General features: G+C 42.0%; 1 pseudogene; it reads left to right on the plus strand.

Annotated features, from left to right (window-relative positions):
- Positions 1–17,056, plus strand: part of LOC135505509 (utrophin-like) — a 224,123-nt pseudogene that overhangs the window by 170,878 nt on the left and 36,189 nt on the right.

Raw genomic sequence — 17,056 nt, forward strand, 5'->3', positions numbered from 1 at the left:
AGCAGCCTCTCGGTGTTAGTGATGGATGATTAACATTCTGATGGCCTTGATATAGAAGCTGTTTTTCAGTCTCTCGGTCCCAGCTTTGATGCACCTGTACTGACCTCACCTTCTGGATGGTAGCGGGGGAAACAGGCAGTGGCTCGGGTCTTTGGCCTTCCTGTGACATCGGGTGCTGTAGGTGTTCTGGAGGGCAGGAAGTTTGCCCCCGTTGATGCATTGTGCAGACCACACCACCCTCTGGAGAGCCTTGCGGTTGTTGGTGCAGATGCCGTACCAGACGGGGATACAGCCAGACAGGATGCTCTCAATTGTGCATCTGTAAAGGTTTGTGAGGGTTTTAGGTGAGAAACCAAATTTCTTCTGCCTCCTGAGGCGCTGTTGCACCTTCTTCACTACAATGTCCGCGAAGGTATACCATTTCAGTTTGTCCCTGATGTGTACGGCGAGGAACTTAAAAACTTTAGTGTTCAATGCTGAGCTATAGTCAATGAACAGCATTCTTACATACATAGGTATTCCTCTTGTCGAGATGGGATAGGGTCGTGTGCACTGTTATGGCGATTGCAATGTCAGTGGACCTATTGTGTTGGTAAGCAAATCGAAGTGGGTCTAGGGTGACAGGTAAGGTGGAGGTGATATGATCCTTTACTAGGGACAGTAAAGAGAATATGTCCAGAAACACACCAGCAAGCTGGTCTGCTCATGATCTGAGGATGCGGCTAGTGATGCCGTCTGGGCTAATAGCCTTGCAAGGGTTAACCTCTCTGGGATATGTGGGACGGTAGCATCCCACCTCGCCAACAGCCAGTGAAATTGCAGGGTGCCAAATTCAAAACAACATAAATCCCATAATTAATATTCCACAAACATACAAGCATTTTAATTTTTAAAGATAAACTGTAAATCCAGCCACAGTGTCTGATTTCAAAAAGGCTTTACGACTATCCAAATCTACTAATAATATGCATATATTAGCAACTGGGCCTGAGTAGCCGGCAGTTTACTCTGGACAACTTATTCATCCAAGCTACTCAATACTGCCCCCCTGTCACAAAGAAGCTTCTTCGGGATTGGTGTCCTGTCCATGGTACGGATGAGCTAACATAGGCTAATGTGATTAGCATGAGATTGTAAGTAACAAGGACATATCCCAGGATATAGACATATCTGATATTGGCAGAAAGCTTAAATTCTTGTTAATCTAACTGCTGCAAAATGGCGCCGGAAGCAATCGCAACAGTTTTACGGGTGCCCAACCAATTGTGTTGTTATGTGTTTTTTTTGGCAATATTTGAAACTTATTTTGTACATAATGTTTCCGTAAAAAAAGAGCTTCTGGGTATCAGGACAGCGGTCACTCACCTCGGATTAGACAAAGATTTTTTCTACAACAAGCACGACGCACAGGACATTCTCCAAACACCCGACAGGGTTGACATCACTGTTATTTGCAAGTGGAAGTGACGCAGGTACAGAGGACAGAGAGCCGGATGCCTCGAGAGAACCCGCAGAAGGCGAGTGGGAAAGCTGCCATTACTGTCAATACTAATCGCCAACGTGGAATCATTGGACAATAAATTATACGAGTTATGATCATGAGGGGGGGGCGTGCATATTTGTAAACAACAGCTGATGCAAAAAATCTAAGGAAGTCTCTCGATTTTGCTCGCCTGAAGTAGAGTATATTATGATAAATTGCAGGCCACACAACAAGAGTTTTCAGCTATACTTTTCGTGGCTGTTTATTTACCACCACAGACAGATGCTGGCACTAAGACCACACTCTAAGACCACACTGTATAAGGAAATAAGCAAACAGGAAACCACTCACCCAGAGACAGCGCTCCTAGTGGCCGGAGACTTTAATGCAGGGAATCTTAAATCAGTTCTACCTCATTTCTATCAACATGTTAAATGTGCAACAAGAGGGGAAAAAATCTATATCAACTGCACTCCACACACAGAGATGCGTACAATGCTCTCCCTCATCTTCCATTTGGTAAATCCAACCACAAATCTATCCTCCTGATTCCTGGTTACAACCAAAAATTAAAGCAGGAAGCACAAGTGACTCGGTCTATAAAAAAGTGGTCAGATGAAGCAGAAGCGAAACTACAGGACTGTTTTGCTATCACAGACTGGAACATATTCCGGGATTCTTCCAATGGCATTGAGGAGTCACTAGCTTTATCAATAAGTGCATTGTTGTCCCCACAGTGACTGTACGTACATACCCCAAGCAGAAGCTGCTATGCCCTGCAACAAACCATAAAACAGGTACAGCGTAAATACAGGGCTACGATTGAATCATACTACACTGGCTCCAAAGCCAGTCTTATGTGGCAGGACTTGCAAACTGTTACAGACAACGAAGGGAAGCACAGCCGCGAGCTGCCCAGTGACACGAGCCTACTTGACGAGCTAAATCACTTCTATGTTCGCTTCGAGGCAAGCATCACTGAGGCATGCATGAGAGCATCAGCTGTTCCGGATGACTGTGTGACCACGCTCTCCGTAGCCGACGTGAGTAAGATCTTCCAACAGGTCAACATACACAAGGCTGCGGAGCCAGACGGATTACCAGGACGTGTGCTCCGGGCATGTGCTGACCAACTGGCAGGTGTCTTCACTGACATTTTGTCCCTGATTAAGTCTGTAATACCAACATGTTTCAAGCAGAAACCCTAGACCCACTGCAATTTGCATACCGTCCAAACAGATCCACAGATGACGCCATCTCTGTTACATTCCACACTGCCCTTTCCCACCTGCACAAAAGGAGCACTTATGTGAGAATGCTATTCATTGACTAAAGCTCAGCATTCAACACCATAGTACCCTCAAAGCTCATCACTAAAATAAGGATCCTGGGACCAAACACCTCCCTCTGCAACTGGATCCTGGACTTCCTGTCGGGCCAACCCCAGGTGGTGAGAGTAGGTAGCAACACATCTACCACGCTGATCCTCAACACTAGAGCTCCCCAGGGGTGCATGCTCAGTGCCCTCCTGTATTCCCTGTTCACCCACGACTGCATGGCCAGGCAAGACTCCAAAACCATCATTAAGTTTGCAGACAACACAAATATGGTAGGCCTGATCACTGACAACGACGAGACAGCCTATAGGGAGGAGGTCAGAGACCTGGCCTGAAGGTGCCAGAATAACAACCTATCCCTCAACGTAACCAAGACTAAGGAGATTATTGTGGACTACAGGAAAAGGAAGACCGAGCATGCCCCCATTCTGATCGACGGAGCTGTAGTGTAGCAGGTTGAGTGCTTCAAGTTCCTTGGATTCCACATCAACAACAAACTAGAATGGTCCAAACACACCAAGACAGTTGTGAAGAGGTTACGACACAGCCTATTCCCCCTCAGGAAACTAAAAAGTTTTGGCATGGGTCCTGAGATTCTCAAAAGGTTCTACAGCTGCAACATCGAGAGCATTCTGACTTGTTCCATCACTGCCTGGTACGGCAATTGCTCAGCCTCTGACCACAAGGCACTACAGAGGGTAGTGCGTACTGCCCAGTACATCACTGGGGCTAAGCTGCCTGCCATCCAGAACCTCTACACCAGGTGGTGTCAGAGGAAGGCCCTAAATATTGTCATAGACTGTTCTCTCTACTATCGCATGGCAAGCGGTTTTGGAGTGCCAAGTCTAGGACAAAAAATGCTTCTCAACAGTTTTTACCCCCAAGACATAAGACTCCTGAACAGGTAATCAAATGGCTACCCAGACTATTCGTATTGTGTGCCCCCCTCCTCCCCAACCCCTCTTTTACGCTGCTGCTGCTCTCTGTTTATCATATATGCATAGTCACTTTAACTATACATTCATATACATACTACCTCAATTGGCCCAACCAACCAGTGCTCCCGCACATTGGCTGACGTGGCTATCTGCATTGTGTCCCGCCACCCACCACCCACCAACCCCTCTTTTACGCTACTGCTACTCTCTGTTCATCATATATGCATAGTCAATTTAACAATATCTACAATAACATTCTACCTCAATCAGCTTGACTAAGTGGTGTCTGTACGTAGCCTCGCTAATTTTATAGCCTCGATACTGTTTATAGCCTTGCTACTGTTATTTTTCACTGTCTTTTTACTGTTTTATTTCTTTACTTACCTATTGTTCAACTAATACCTTTTTGCACTATTGGTTAGAGCCTGTAAGTAAGCATTTCACTGTAATGTCTACACCTGTTCTATTCAGTGCACGTGACAAATTCACTTTGATTTGATTTGAACTGTCCAATTTACAGTTGCTATTACATGGAAATAATACCATGCTATTGTTTGAGGAGAGTGCACCATTTTGAACATGAGAACTCATTAATAAACAAATTATGCATATTTGGGCAGTCATGATACAACATTTTTAACAGAAATGCAATGGCTCATTGGAACAGTCTATAACTTTGCACATACACTGCTGCAATCTAGTGGCCAAAATTAACTAAATTACACCTGGGCTGGAAGAATAAATTATGGCCTTTGTCTTGTATTTCATAGAGGATGGTACAAAAAAATACAACAGAACAGATGTTTTTTTATCTTTTACCAGATCTATTGTGTTATTTTCTCCTACATTCCTTTCACATATCCACAAACTTCAGTGTTTCCATTCAAATGGTACCAAAAATATGCATATATTTAGACGTGCTGCTCTCTTCTTTGCCAGCCTCGGTTTAAGGGATCCCGTAAGTGCAAATCCCGCTCGAATCCCATTTGCGGGATTGATTTGACAACATCCAGTGACATTGCAGAGCGCCAAATTTAAACTACAGAAATATAAATATTCAACATTCACGAAAATATAAGTGTAATACATCAAAATAAAGCTTAACTTCCTGTTAATCCAGCCGCTCTATCAAATTTTTAAAATGCTTTACGGCGAAAGCAAACCATGCGATTATCTGAGGACAGCCCCCTCAAACATACACATGAAAATCATTTTTCAACCAGGCAGATGCGACACAAAAGTCAGAAATAGCCATATAATAAATGCCTTACCTTTGAAGATCTTTATCATTTTGCAATCTCAAATGCCTCATTGACTAAATGAATGGTAGTTTTCTTCGATAAATTCCTTCTTTGTATCCCCAAAATGACAATTTATTTAGCGTGTTTGATTCAGAAATACACCGGTTCCAACATGACTACAAAATATCTAATAAATTACCTGAAAACCTGGTCCAAACATTTCAAACAACATTCCAAATCCAAGCTCAGGTATCCTAAAATGAAATAATCAATCAAATTTAAGACGGGAAAAACACTTTCCAATAACGAAGAAGTGACACGTACAAAGAGTGACACGTACAAAAAACAGCATTACTTCTTCATTTCTCAAAAGAAAAACATCGACCAATTTCTAAAGACACACATCTAGTGGAAGCCATAGGAACTGCGATCTGGGCCCTAATAAATCAGGATACCCATAGAAAAGTATTGGAAAACACAATGACCTAAAAACAAAATTTCCCTGGATGGATTGTGCTTGGGGTTTCGCCTGCCAAATCAGTTCTGTTATACTTTATTTGAACAGTTTTAGAAACTTTAGTGTTTTCTATCCAAAACCACTATGCATATGCATATCCTAGCTTCTGGGCCTGAGGAACAGGCAGTTTACTTTGGGAATAATTTTCATCCGGACGTGAAAATACTGCCCCCTATCCCGAAGAAGTGGGTTTCAGTGACTTCGTTAATGGTGTTTGCTGATGCGTATTTTATATGATTTAGACCTTTATTTAACTAGGCAAGTAAGTTGTGGTATTCCTGCACAGCAGACACAGAACAAGCCAAATTTTGAAGAGTGAAAAAGTAGATGGGACCTGGCTGCATTGGGTCAGATGGATAGTGCACCTGCAAACAACAAAATAACAATAATATAAGTTAATGAAAAGAAAATGTAATGTAAAACGTAATATCATTTTTTAATGCGTCATTATCAGGTAAATTTCACGTACCTAACAAATTCACTTAGCTAACAAATGTGCAGAGCAGCAGCACTGCAAACAGAAACGTAATCTTGGAAACTGGAAGTTAAAATGATAACACATCTGGAGAAGTGGAGTCTTTAGTTTAGACAATGAACCATAATCCCAGTCCATAATCCCAGTACTAGCAATACAAACCGATTCTCATAGCGAGCTAGGAGTTAACCAAATAGGTTCAAATTTAGAAAGTTAGCAAGCTAACAATAGGCTATAATAGCAACGTGAAATGGCATTTGACATAATTATCATTACTACACACAGATCATAAACGTAATGTTAGCTAGCAAGCCAGCATTCTAACGTCAGCTAGCTAGCTAAAAATCAGCTTTATCTTGGTGTCTTTTGTTTATACCTGGAGCTAGCTAACTAGCGATTAACCATAATCCCAAACCATAGAGTTCTAGCAATACAACTGGATTGTCATAGCTAGCTAAAGTTAAGCATATAGTTTCAATGTTCGCTATTTAGCTATTTGTGAAATGGCATTCTGAGATAACAATGGCAGTTAGCGACCCTGTCATCTAATGACAGCTAGCTAACAGTATGATTTAACTTGCAATATAAGCAACTTTCTTCCAAAATTATAAAATATCTGAAACTGTAGCTAGTCTCTTACCTGTATACAGTTTAAGTCGTAAGTTTACATAAACCTTAGCCAAATACATTTAAACTCAGCTTTTCACAATTCCTGACATTTAATCGTAGTATAAATTCCCTGTCTTAAGTCAGTTAGGATCACCACTTTATTTTAAGAATGTGAAATGTCAGAATAATAGTAGAGAAAATTATTTATTTCAGCTTTTATTTATTTCATCACATTCCAAATGGGTCAGAATTTTACATACACTCAATTAGTATTTGGTAGCTGTCATGTCTAATCAAGGTGGGTGGAATCAGGCGCAGAGAGCAGATAGCGATATAAAGTTTTATTCTCCGGTGAACAAAATAAACACGGTCAACCCAAACACACACAGGGTGAAATTATCCAACACAGGATAACAGACTAACCGGAGAATAAGAAACACAAAACACTGACAGACAAAATGAATGACAAAATAAACAATCCTGCACAAAACAAGGGCGGGACAAACTACATTAAATACAGACACTAATTAACTAAACAACACACAGGGGAAACCAATCAGACAAAACCAACAGATACACGAAAAAGGGATCGGTAGTGGCTAGTAGGACGGTGACGACGACCGCCGAGCACCGCCTGAACGGGCAGGAGAGCCAACTTCGGCGGAAGTCGTGACAGTAGCATTGCCTTTAAATTGTTTAACTTGGGTCAAACATTTTGGGAAGCCTTCCACAAGCTTCCCACAATAAGGTGGGTGAATTTTGGCCCATTTTTCCTGTCAGAGGTGGAGTAACTGAGTCAGGTTTGTAGTTCTCCTTTCTCGCACACACGTTTTCAGTTCTGCTCACAAATGTTCTATGCAAATGAGGTCAGGGCTTTCGGATGGCCACTCCAGTACCTTGACTTTGTTGTCCTTAAGCTATTTTTCCACAACTTTGGAAGTTTGCATGGGGTTATTGTCCATTTGGAAGACCCATTTGCGACCAATATAGCCACATCATTTTCCATCCTCATGATGCCTTCCATTTTGTGAAGTGCACCAGTCCCTCCTGCAGCAAAGCACCCCCACAACATGATGCTGCCACCTCTGTGCTTCATGGTTGGGATGGTGTTCTTTGGCTTGCAAGCCTCCCCCTTTTTCCTCCAAACATAATGATGGTCATTATGGCCAAACAGTTCTATTTTTGTTTCGATCTTTGACCCCATGTGCAGTTGCAAACCGTAGTCTGGCTTTTTTATGGTGGTTTTGGACCAGTGGCTTCCTCCTTGCTGAGCGGCATTTTAGGTTATGTTGATATAGGACTCGTTTTACTGTGGATATAGATACTTTTGTACCTGTCTCCTCCAACATCTTCACAAGGTCCTTTGCTGTTGTTCTGGGATTGATTTGTACTTTTCGCACCAAAGTACGTTCATCTCTAAGAGACAGAACGCGTCTCCTTCCTGAGAGGTGTGACAGCTGTGTGGTCCCATGGTGTTTATACTTGCGTACTATTGTTTGTATAGATGAACGTGGTACCTTCAGGCATTTGGAAATTGCTCCCAAGGATGAACCAGACTTTTGAATGTCTGCAATTTCTTTTCTGAGGTCTTGGCTGATTTCTTTTAATTTTCCCATGATGTCAAGCAAAGATGAGTCTGAAGGTAGGCCTTGAAATACATCCACAGGTAAACATCCAAATGACTCAAATTATGTCAATTAGCCTATCAGAAGCTTCTAAAGCCATGACATTATTTTATGGAATTTTCCAAGCTGTTTAAAGGCACAGTCAACTTAGTGTATGTACATTTCTGACCCACTGGAATTGTGATACAGTGAATTATGTGAAATAATCTTTCTGTAAACAATTGTTGGAAGAATTACTTGTGTCATGCATGAAGTAGATGTCCTAACCAACTTGCCTAAACTATAGTTTGTGAACAAGAAATTTGTAGAGTGGTTGAAAACTAGTTTTAATGACTCCAACTTAAGTGTATGTAAACTTCCGACTTCAACTGTATAGAGCTATGTCGTGGTTCCTCAAGCAAAAAGCGAGTTCAACTTTTTTTTAAACAGATAAAAAACATCTATGTTTTTGTTTGTCTCTTGGTGTCTTTCCAATTTATAACTCTTGTTCTGTACTTTGTCATGTTTTGTACATTTGATGTGGACTCCAGGAAGTGGACCCCCTTCGTACTCACTCAACTCTCGCTGCGCAAAATGCGTAATATTTTTTGGGGCACCAGGCATGTCTGTATCGTCTCTCTCTTCCCTCTGTGTTTACTCACTGACATTGTGGGTAGCCGTGGCAACTGAAAGGTCAGGTGTATTTGCTGTATTTTGGACAGCAGCGATCTCGAGGTGGAAAAGGATTTAATACCTCTGTAAATGGTAAGGAATACAGGTCTGACACTAGGGCTGTGCCTGAAATGTCACCCTGTTCCCAGTATAGTGCACTGTTATGGGTCCTGGTCAAAAATAGGGCACTATACAGTGGGGCAAAAAAGTATTTTGTCAGCCACCAATTGTGCAAGTTCTCCCACGTAAAAAACTATGACAGACAAAATGAGAAAAAAAAACAGAAAATCGCATTGTAGGATTTTAACAATGTGATTCATGCTTTCCTTTACACGGATCAGTCGTCCTGGTCCCTTTGCAGAAAAACAGCCCCAAAGCATGATGTTTCCACCCCCATGCTTCTCAGTAGGTATGGTGTTCTTTGGATGCAACTCAGCATTTTTTGTCCTCCAAACACGACAAGTTTTTACCAAAAAGTTCTATTTTGGTTTCATCTGACCATATGACATTCTCCCAATCTTCTTCTGGATCATCCAAATGCTCTCTAGCAAACTTCAGATGGGCCTGGACATGTACTGGCTTAAGCAGGGGGACACGTGTGGCACTGCAGGATTTGAGTCCCTGGCGGCGTAGTGTGTTACTGATGGTAGGCTTTGTTACTTTGGTCCCAGCTCTCAGCTCTCAGGTCACTAGGTCCCCCATGTGGTTCTGGGATTTTTGCTCACCGTTCTTGTGATCATTTTGACCCCACAGGGTGAGATCTTGCGTGGAGCCCCAGATCGAGGGAGATTACCAGTGGTCTTGTATGTCTTCCATTTCCTAATAATTGCTTCCACAGTTGATTTCTTCAAACCAAGCTGCTTACCTATTGCAGATTCAGTCTTCCCAGCCTGGTGAACGTCTACAATTTTGTTTCTGGTGTCCTTTGACAGCTCTTTGGTCTTGGCTATAGTGGAGTTTGGAGTGTGACTGTTTGAGGTTGTGGACAGGTGTCTTTTATACTGATAACAAATTCAAACAGGTGCCATTAATACAGGTAATGAGTGGAGGACAGAGGAGCCTCTTAAACTCTAGCGACGAGCAATCCCGTATCCGGGAGCGTAATCATAGCCTCAAGCTCATTACCAATAACGCAATGTTTCCTATTCATGAAAATCGCAAATTAAATTAAATAAATATATTCAAACACAAGCTTAGCCTTTTGTTAACAATGTCATCTCAGATTTTCAAAATATGCTTTTCAACCAAAGCTACACAAGCATTTGTGTAAGAGTATTGATAGCCTAGCATAGCATTAAGCCTAGCATTCAGCAGGCAACATTTTAACAAAACAAGAAGAGCATTCAAATAAAATCATTTACCTTTGAAGAACTTCAGATGTTTTCAATGACGAGACTCTTAGTTAGATAGCAAATGTTCATTTTTTCCAAAAAGATTATTTGTGTAGACGAAATAGCTCCGTTTTGTTCATCACGTTTGGCTAAGAAAAAGACCGGAAAATGCAGTCACTTACAACGCTAACCTTTTTTTCCAAATTAGCTCCATAATATCGACAGAAACATGACAAACGTTGTTTAGAATCAATCCTCAAGGTGTTTTTTACATATCTATTCGATAATCTATCAGTGGTGGCAGTTGGCTTCTCATCAGAAGCAAACGGAAAAATACTGCAGCTGCACAATAATTGCGACGGAGGACACCAAGCGACCACCTGGTAGATGTAGTCTCTTATGGTCAATCGTCCAATGATATGCTCACAAATACGTCACAATGCTGTCAACGCCTTGGGGAAGCGACAGCAAGCCTAAAAGCTCATTCGTGGCCCATTCACAGCCATATAAGGAGTCATTGGCATGAGGCGGTTTCAAAAAATGTAGCACTTCCTGATTGGATTTTTATCTGGGTTTTTCTGTAACATCAGTTCTGTGGCACTCACAGACAATATACTTGCAGTTTTGGAAATGTCAGAGTGTTTTCTTTCCAAAGCTGTCAATTATATGCGTAGTCGAGCATCTTTTCGTGACAAAATATCTTGTTTAAAACGGGAACCTTTTTCATCCAAAAATTAGTGCCCCCTATAGTGCCCCCTATATCCAAGAAGTTAAAGAGGGGTTACAGGTCTGTAAGAGCCAGAAATTTTGCTTGTTGGTAGGTGACCAAATACTTATTTTCCACCATAATTTGCAAATAAATTCATTAAAAATCCTACAATGTGATTTTCTGGATTTTTTTTCTCATTTTGTCTGTCATAGTTGAAGTGTACCTATGATGAAAATTACAGGCCTCTCTCATATTTTTAAGTGGGAGAACTTGCACAATTGGTGGCTGACTAAATACTTTTTTGCCACATTGTATTTAGGGAATAGAATGACATTTTGGATTCAACCTCGTTGTTGAATTCACTTTGACTTGAAATCTCCAATTCCTCTCTCCTCTTCCTGTCCAGGTGACCAATAAGGTGGAGCTGGAGCCCAGGCAGTTTGTTGATTGGATGAGACTGGAGCCCCAGTCTGTGGTGTGGCTTCCTGTGCTACATAGAGTGGCGGCTGCTGAGACCGCCAAGCACCAGGCCAAGTGTAACATCTGTAAAGAGTGTCCCATTGTAGGGTTCAGGTAAAAATACACACAAACGCATATAGGCACAAATTAGCACACAAACAGCACCTAACTGATGTTAGTTCCCTTTTCTTTTTTTTCTTTTCGGGGGGCAGTCGATCAGCTTTAAAATTGCAGATCGATTGGTTGCAGATAGAGTGGTTTCCATTAATTAATCTGAGCAAATTGTCTGCGTAATATCCAATCCCCCATATATTTTTGGGGATATATTTCCCCACAGTATATATATAAATTATATATCTTTAAAAAATATATATATTTCCTTTATTATTTTCCCGTAACCCTGACATGAATCCCTAATTGGAGTAAACAAATGGACAACAACACTTAGGCTTCTACTTCCAACTTAAACATACACATTTATACTTTTGTTTGTTTTGCCATACAGTACCAGTCAAACATTTGGACACACCTATTCATTCAAGGGTTTTTCTTTTTAAATTATTTTGTCTTACATTGTAGAATAATAGCGAAGACATCAAAACTACGAAATATCACATATGGACAAGGTAGGGTTGGTATACAGAAGTTAGGTCTATTTGGTAAAGACTATGTCCATATTATGGCAAGAACAGCTCAAATAAGCACTGAGAAATAACAGTCCATCATTGTTTTAAGGCATGAAGGTTAGCCAATCTGGGAAATTTTAAGGCATTTTGAGACATACTAATCTTTCAGAAACCCAGTTCAGATTTAAGGTCATTATATAAATAGGCACACTTAATTTTGTCTGGCTTGCCATTCCAAATTAAATGGGAAAAGAAATGTGCTCATTAAATTTAAAAATGTCGCCAGGCCATAAGCAAATAGTTCAACTGGGATAAGACTAAAGAGTTAATCAGGGTGATTTTTAAATTAATGTACAGATACTTTCCTTTCCACGGTAGGAAGATCTTATCTATTTTTATCCACCCCACACACACACACACACACACACACACACACACACACACACACACACACACACACACACACACACACACACACACACACACACAGTGGGTTCATGCATGCTGGTCTCCCTGCTCTAGTAGAGTAGAGCAGAAAGGCAGAAAGGGCAGGCCTGCTCTGGAGGGCAGGCATTTATCTAAATGTCAGCAGATCATAAACTTCTGACTAAATACCAACTGGAGGAGGACATCTATAATCACACGCGCTTGGACACGCACGTACACACACACAGACGCAGACATCCACAAACAGTGCATAACAGACCACCCCTGTGATACATACTGGGGGTCTCAAAAGACTCCTAAAGGTCTCTTTCACACAAATGAACCAACACCGCCGGCTGATATATCAGTAGTTTAACATAATCACACTCTTCTGATTCCAAAGACATCCCTGTTATGAGCTGAGTTCAAAGATGTCCACAGGCTAAACACTATTGTTTGCTGTCATCCTCTTTTACAACTATTCACTTAACTCTCCTGTTCTGCCTTTGATGGCGAGGGGATATGAGTCACAGAATGGGAGCAGAATAAGACACAACACCATGCTAGCCAGAATCTAGTGTCTAGTGTTGTGTATTTCTGGTTACTCACTAAGTAGTTACACCAGCTACAAAATGTCTGAGTGAAACACTAGAAGACATTTGACACAACACATTCCCTTGGTTGTCTGTCGGGAGGGAGGGACTATTACAAAGTAGAAATATGGACCCACAGGGTCATTAATTGGTGGGTGTCTGTGTCAAGGCTAATGAAAAGGTGGCTGTGTAGTGGAACGTGTGGTATATTGTGCTCTACTGTCTGATGCATTGCTATGGGCTCTGTCATCACTCAAATCACCTTGGCTGTGGTAGAGGAGAGAGAAGCAGAGGGATGGAAGACTTCTGATGTTGCGCATGAATTCGGTCCATCTTAATATACAGTTGTCTTCGAATGTCTTATATATTCTGATTTGAGTACAATGAAAAGGTGTTTTGGGATAGAGCTGCAGGTGCTTCATTTCAATCTTAGCATAGGGATTGGAGAGAGAACGTGATGACAGGAGGCCCTGGAATTGCGATAGCATATGCAAGAATAAGATTGGGAAATGGAGGAATCTGTTTGACAGAATCATTACTCTTATTATCTTGTTTTTCTCAAGGTATCGCAGTCTGAAGCACTTTAACTATGACGTGTGTCAGAGCTGCTTCTTCTCCGGACGAACCGCCAAGGGCCACAAGCTCAACTACCCCATGGTGGAGTACTGCACGCCGGTGAGGGAGAGAGAGAGCATCTCATTCAAGGGTTTTTTTAAACTATTTTTTTACATTGTAGAATAGTATTGAAGACATCAAAACTATCAAATAATACATATGGAATCATGAAGTAACCAAAAAAGTGTGAAACAAGTCAAAATATTTTTATTTTTTGAGATTCTTCAAAGTAGCCACCTTGTTGACAACATTGCACACTGTTGGCATTCTCTCAACCAGCTTGAGGTGTGTGGAATGCGTTTCAATTAACATGTGTGCGTTATTAAGAAGTTATTTTGTGGAAATTATTTATTTCTTAATGCGTTTGAGACAATCAGTTGTGTTGTGACAAGGTAGGGAGATAATAGGTCCATATAATGGCATGAAAAGCTCAAATAAACAAAGAGAAACGATAATCCGTCATTACTTTAAGAAATACGGAACATTTCAAGAACTTTGAAAGTCTCTTCAAGTGCAGTCTTAAAAAACATCAACCGCTATGATGAAACTGGCTCTCATGAGGACCGCCACAGGAATGGAAGACCCAGAGTTACTTCTGCTGCAGAGGCTAAGATCATTAGAGTTACCAGCCTCAGAAATTGCAGGCAAAATAAATGGTTCACAGCATTTAGACTCTGTGAAACAGGCCTTCATGGTTGAATTGCTGCAAAGAAACCACTACTAAAGGACAACAATAATAAGAAGAGACTTGCTTGGGCCAAGAAACACGAGCAATGAACATTAGACCAGTGGAAATTTGTCCTTTGGTCTGGAGTCCGAATTGCAGATTTTTGGTTCCAACCGTCATGTCTTTGTGAGAAGCGGTGTAGGTCAAAGGATGAACTCCGCATGTGTATTCTCCACGGTAAAAAATGGAGGAGGAGGTCTTGTGGTGTGGGGGTGCTTTGCTGGAGACACAGTGAACTCTGATTTATTTAGAATTCAAGGCACACTTAACCAGCATGGCTACCACAGCATTCTGCAGCGATACGCCATCCCATCAGGTTTGGGCTTAGTGGGACTATCATTTGTTTTTCAACAGGACAATGACCCAACACACCTCCAGGCTGTGTAAGGGCTATTTCATCAAGAAGGAGAGTGATAGAGTGCTGCATAAAATAAGCTGGCCTCCACAATCCCCCGATCTCAACCAAATTGAGACGGTTTGGGATGAGTCGGACCTCGGAGAGAAGGAAAAGATGCCAACAAGCGCTTAGCCTATGTGAAAACTCCTTCAATACAGGACTAAGATTGAATTGTACTACACCAGCTTTGATGCTCGTCGGATGTGGCAGTGTTTGCAAGCTATTATGGGTTACAAAGAAAAAACCCCAGCCTCGAGCTGCCAAGTGACGCGAGCCTACCAGACGAGCTAAATGCCTTTTATGCTCGCTTTGAGGCAAGCAACACAGAAGTATGCATGAGAGCACGAGCTGTTCCCGGAAGACTGTGTGATCACACTCTCCGTAGCCAATGTGAGCAAGACCTTTATACAGTTCAACATTCATGAGGCCACGGGGCAAGACGGATTATTAGGATGTGTACTCAAAGCATGCACGGACCAACTGGCAAGTGTCTTCACTGACATTTTCAACCTCTCCCTGACCGAGTCTGTAATACCTACGTTTCAAGCATAGTCCCTGTGCCCAAGAAAGCAAAGATAATCTGCCTAAATGACTACCACTCTGTAGCATACAGGTCGTTAGCCATGAAGTGCTTAGAATGGCTGGTCATGGCTCACATCAACACCATCATCCCGGAAATCCTAGACCCACTCCTATTTGCATAACGCCCCAACAGATCCACAGATGCAATCTCTATTGCACTCCACGCTGCCCTTTCCCACCTGGACAAAAGGAACACCTATGTGAGAATGCTGTTCAATGACTACAGCTCGACATTCAACACCAAAGTGCTCACAAAGCTCAGCACTAAGCTATGGACCCTGGAACTAAACACCTCCCTCTGCAACTGGATCCTGGACGTCCTGATGGGCCACGCCCAGGTGGCAAGGGTAGGCAAAAACACATCTGCCACCCTGATCCTCAACACTGAGGCCACTCGGGGCTGTGTGCTTAGTCCCATCCTGTACTTCCTGTTCACCCATGACTGCGTGGCCAAGCACGACTCCAACAAAATCATCAAGTTGGATGATGACACAACAGTGGAAGGCCTGATCCCCGACAACTATGAGACATCATTTCGGTTGGAGGTCAGAGACCTGGCGGTGTGGTGCCAGGACAACAACCTCTCCCTCAATTTGAGTAAGACAAAGTAGCTGATCGTGGACTGTAGGAAAAGGAGGGTCAAACAGGCCCCCATTAACATTGACCGGGTTGTAGTGGATTGGGTCGAGAGTTTCCTTGGTGTCCACATCACCAACAAACTATCATGGTTCAAACACACCAAGATAGTCGTGAAGGAAATATTTTACCCTCAGGAAAATATTTGGTATGGGTCCCCAGATCCTCAAAAAGTTATACAGCTGCACCATCGAGAGAGAGCATCCTGACTTAATTGCATCAACGACTACACAGGGTGGTGCGTACAGCCCAGTACATCAATCGGGCCAATCTTCCTGCCATCCATGACCTATATACTAGGCGGTGTCCTAAAATTTGGCCCAAAGAATTGACAGACTCCAGTCACCCAATTGATAGACTGTTCTATCTGCTACCGCACGGCTCCTTAACAGCTTCTACCCCCAAGCCATATGACTGCTGAACAATTAATCAAATGGCCCCCGGACTATTTACATTGACACCCTTTCCCCTTTTGTTTTTACACTGCTGCCAATTGCAGTTATCTATGTATAGTCACTTTACCCTTACCTACAGCACATTAACAAATTACCTCAACTAACCTGTACCCCGCACATTGACTTGGTACCGGTACCACCTGTATATAGCCTCGTTATTTTATTGTTATTTTTATTTATTTTTTACTTTAGTTAATTTAGTAAATACTTTCTTAATTCTATTTCTTGAACTGCATTGTTGGTTAAGGGCTTGTAAGTAACCATTTCGCGGTAAGGTATACACCTGTTGTATTCGGCACGTGACAAATACAATTGGATTTGATTTCAAATTTGGTTGCTAATTAACTCTTTAACGAGGAAGACAGAAAAAAAACATACGTTTAACACACACTTCCTCCTCTCCGTCTTACAATCTTTCTCCTCTCTCTCTCTCCTCCAGACCACGTCAGGTGAGGACATGCGTGATTTCACCAAGGTGCTGAAAAACAAGTTCCGCTCCAAGAAGTACTTTGCCAAGCACCCCCGTTTGGGCTATTTACCAGTCCAGACTGTTCTTGATGGAGACAATATGGAGATGTAAGTGCCTTGAAGGGATGGTCTCGTTGTGTTGCCCTCCTGTCAAGA

This window comes from Oncorhynchus masou, chromosome 19 (assembly GCF_036934945.1).
Source record: "Oncorhynchus masou masou isolate Uvic2021 chromosome 19, UVic_Omas_1.1, whole genome shotgun sequence".
Classification (NCBI taxonomy): Eukaryota; Metazoa; Chordata; class Actinopteri; order Salmoniformes; family Salmonidae; genus Oncorhynchus; species Oncorhynchus masou.